At 39.5% G+C, this 4,555-nt stretch overlaps 1 pseudogene; it reads right to left on the reverse strand.

Annotated features, from left to right (window-relative positions):
- Positions 1-3,576: 3,576 nt before the first annotated feature.
- On the reverse strand, positions 3,577-4,182 carry LOC149155595 (transmembrane 9 superfamily member 1 pseudogene; annotated as a pseudogene).
- Between the last annotated feature and the right edge of the window lie 373 nt (positions 4,183-4,555).

Consider the following 4,555-nt stretch of genomic DNA (forward strand, 5'->3'; position numbering starts at 1 on the left):
GACTTACACCGATGGGAGGAGACCCAGTATATTATGAAGTCATTGATGAAGGATAAGTCAATGAAAGGATATGGAGTAACCCAAATAATCTCTTTCCTGGAAGAGTTAAAAAGATAGATCTTGCTTGCTCTCTAGGAAAGGTACAATGTATTCTAGAGAAAGGAAGTGATAATTTGAGGGTTAGGTTTATGGGATATGATTTGTGAAGGAATTTCCCAATCCCTAAAATCTTTGTTGAAATTGGTATCCCAGATGGTTCTTGAAGAATTTTCTTTTCAAAGGAACAGGACCACACAAGACTAAGTGGACCTAGTCTAGGGTAGGGGAGAAGAGTATGGTAACCAATGATGTCCCTAACCTAGACAAGGTATGGAAATGGATCAAAGAAAAAATATCCACTTAAAGGTTTGAATTGATCCAATAAGGTACTAGCCTTTGGGGATGCTAGGGCAAAGTTTGATCCCGAAGCTAGGGATTGGCATTTCTCACAACTCCATTTTCGGAATGGCCTAAAATTTGGAGGAGGTCTTGAGGAAATAACAGTGCAGGAGACCTTAAGAGATCGTACTTTTTGGATCGGTAGTTTGTCAGGAAAATGATGTCGTAGGTGACCCAATTTGGATACACTTAGAAAAAGGTGAAAATATATGATTTTAGGTGACCACCTCTTCGTAGATCAATGCCTTAGTCTTGTTAGAATGGAGTATATGATGAATAGGAGTGAGGATCTTTGACTCCCAGTGAAGGAGGCCCAAGACCACTTCGCTTACCCTTCTAGGTCAAAGAGAAGCAATCTTGCAGCTTTTATACTTCGATGTGCAAAGGAGATGGCTTATCTAGGTCAATTAATTTATAGAATTACCCCTAGGAGAACTTGTTCACATTACATGGCTCATACATTGATAGATGCTTTAATAGAGACAAAATTCCACAATTTAAAGTGTTAAATGCATGCAGCAATTAGCCCTAAAACAGCGAAAATCCCATTCCAATGTATATGACAAAGTAAAACAAGAATAACATTAGAAGCATGTACTTACATGTAATATAGTTTATCCAACCATCCACAATTGACAAAAAAGAAGCTCCAAGATAAGATAGACCAATATCCACACATCAAAATTCATCCATAGAGCTCTAATTCATCCTCTAGAAAAAGTGTGAAAGCATCAAGAGAGAAAAGGGACCCAATCCGAAGTGATGATGAGAAAATGAGCTCATATTACTTTTAGTTATACAAAACTTAGGAGTTCGAATTAGCCTCCTTGGCCTACATAAGCCCCAAAAATAAAATAATGTTCTAATAATTCAACTTTTGGTGACAAGCCCACCAAACTAGCTCATAAATAAAAAAGTAAGCCTCTCAAGAGGTCAAATAATAATCTATTGATCCAGGTGGATATTGGTGGATATTGGTGGCCACTTGCCTATTCTACCTAGACCCCCCAGTCAGTTTCATCTATTTCCTTGTTCATTTCAGCATTTACTATTTTTAGCACTTTTTCGGGTCCTGAATTTCCGGAGCAGTTTTGTCCCCCTAAATGGCATTTTTTTGGGTCCGCATCAAGCTCGTAGTCATAGGAAAGGGATTGCAGTGAAACTTGTAGTACTCAGCGATACCTTTCCAACAAGATATCGTACGTGCAAAACATAGATAATACGACCAATTTACGACCCCGGGAAGTTGGCTGCCCAACTAACCCCAACAAGGCCCACAAACTCTAGTGTTACATCTCTTGGGGTTAGGGTTTTCTCATGTTTCCCAATAATAAATAGGCCCTTGATCCTCATTGTAACATAGTTAGAGGTGTTAGCACTCGAATTTGGCCTCAGGCTGAGAAAGACAAAATCCAAGGCAACATCAAACCACTTAGCCTCGTAGCTAGCCCTACGAGGACAGGAGAGGGCTCTCTCCGGGTCTATCTCGGCAAAAGGTCTTCAAAGGGCTGAGATGACCGATATGAATACTGATTTTAGGCTAGTAAATTGATTAAAAAAAGGGGTTTTTAATAAAATGATGGGGTTTTTCTGGGCTGCATGGGGCAAAGAAACAGCTTGAACAGAGAAATGTAATCAAAAACACAGATTGTCTCCTGAGGCAAGGTAGGCAAGAAAGTTTAACATCAAATTGAGATTAAATGGAATGGCAAGACTGCTGAGGAGCTGACAAGGGCATAGAGGATGAATCCTTGTCAAACAGAAGAAAACATTAAATATGAACAAACTTAAAGGCAGAGCATACAAAATATGAATTCTACCTTAACACTTCATTTGTTCAATTGGAAACGATCATGAAATGACATGAACACATAACAGGCTACATATGAAACAAAAGAGGACACAAATGTTAAATCTCATACCACAGGAATCTCAGAAGCCAGAGCTGTGTATTTTCATTAAAATCTCTGTTAAAGACTGTACAATAGAAGCTCTCTTTTTCTCCACCAGCGCTCAGAACTCTCTCTCCCTCATACTACAAATGTTTTTTAATACCATAAACAGCTCAGAAGAAAACCGATCCATGAAAAGATGGAACTGTTTCAACAGGCACTATGAAAAATAGTAAAAAGCCACTCATCGGTTCCTAAAGATCAGCGCATACATATCTGTGACCAATACAAAGGCGGAAGCTGTAGTGTGAACCCTCCAAATCATAACTGAAGACTAGGATAAGCAATCTGTCCCTATTTTTCTGCTCAGTTTGATAATCCTCTGTCTAAATTCTGGCTTTTGACTTTATTTTGCATTTGAATAAGAACTAAAACAAAAATAGCGTAATATTTCTCCAATATCAGCGCATACAATAAATAGACCAAAAACTTTTTCCTACAGGTCGATAAAAAAATGAGCTGTTCAACTATAATTGCAAGAATTCCTCTGATGGCCGACAAACTGGAGCGCAGATCCCGTTGGATTATTAACTGAAGCCCTTAATAGGAGATCGAATCCTATTTCTTCTGCAGTGATGGGTATCTGCGTTTAACTTGGGTTTTTACTTTTCCATAAATGATTACACGTTGCAAAGAGTCCTGGTCAGGATATAGATATGATTTACAATAATTCGGTTTCCCCCAAATATATGACCCATTTGACTAAGGCGAAGAAAATCTTGGCAGCCCACTAAATTTGCACGCATGGAAGTGAAGAATTTTCAGTTTTGGCATCCTATGTAAAATATTGGAAGACCTCTGGAAAATGAATTTGACACCAAAATATGGCAGTGCAAATATGTTTGAAGTGTGAAGGAATAGTGAGGTAGACATCTCAATCACACTTCAAAGCTCGTGCAACTCTCCAAGTCAACAAACCTGAATCTGGGTCCATGTCATAGGATTTTCTGTTATAGTCATTGCTATACATATTTTTGCAAATTGCAACCGTAAATTCTTCATTTTGGATATTATATAGGTACATAGTTTGCTCATCCTCGGGCCAAGCACAGAACTCATCTGGTAACACTTGCAACAATTCTTCCGCACTCTGTCCAGAACAATACGCACACACCTTCGCACTGTGTAAATTGAAACAAACTGAGCGCAAGATGCCTGATCTTTATCTGGCCCACTGCAACACCAATCACTTCTTTTCTGGAATTGGGCGAGGAATGGTCTTCACACGACAAGGATTATTTGGAGCCCCGCTCCAATTTCTTCCAACAACCGTTCCAAGGAGTGCTAGAGGGAAAGATATAAATGCCCAGATTACAAGGACTACCACCATAGTGCCAAAAGGAATGGCAGCCAGAGAACCATAGAATATGGCAATGATGTTCAGTACAAATCCAATGCCAAAGCACATAAATGGGAAGAGAGATGTCGTAAGAACCATTGGCTTTATCCAGCGCTTGCCATCATTACGTGAATACAGTCCTCCGCTCACATAGCCAGATATAAATAAGGTAAGGGCATAGCAGACAATGAAAGTGGTGACAATTGTCCCACACCCAATATATAGCATGCCAACAATTGCCAGCAAGATAACAAGAAGCACAAGCATGTCAAGTTGTGCACCCGAGCCCACTAATGCTGATAGCAAGACCAAGTTTCGTGGTGTTCGGAAAACATCTCCATGAACAAGTTTCCACTCTAACTTTTCACTAACATCCCTCTCCAGGCTTTCCAAATCATCTTCTTCGCGAGCATACTTTGCATAGTCATTTCTCAGAGTCTGCATCAGGATCATTGAGACTAAACCCGAAATTAGGGTAGACCCACCAAGCATCATTAATCCCCAAGCCCGAATCAATAAATAGTTTACAAATATCACTCATAACAGCTATTATGGAATCACATTTCCGTGGGACACAACAAAATGGAGCACAGTTGCCAACAACAAAACTTCATGAACAAAATATTGTTTCTAAGCACATGGACAAGTAAAATGCACTTATCAAAAGTGGTCACCTGTGGTAGCTCAGAAATAAGATATCCTCCGACATTCAGTTTTACTATTAATAAGCCTCACCCTTGTTCTCTGATACCCGTCAAATCCCAAGCCTCAACACTGGATATGCAGTGGAAAGTTGAAGCTCCCAACCTTGAGTAAAGTAGAGAAA

The sequence above is a fragment of the Pinus tabuliformis genome, chromosome 9 (genome assembly GCF_031772625.1).
Source record: "Pinus tabuliformis cultivar Carrire ecotype Pingquan chromosome 9, CPIR1, whole genome shotgun sequence".
NCBI classification, from domain to species: Eukaryota; Viridiplantae; Streptophyta; class Pinopsida; order Pinales; family Pinaceae; genus Pinus; species Pinus tabuliformis.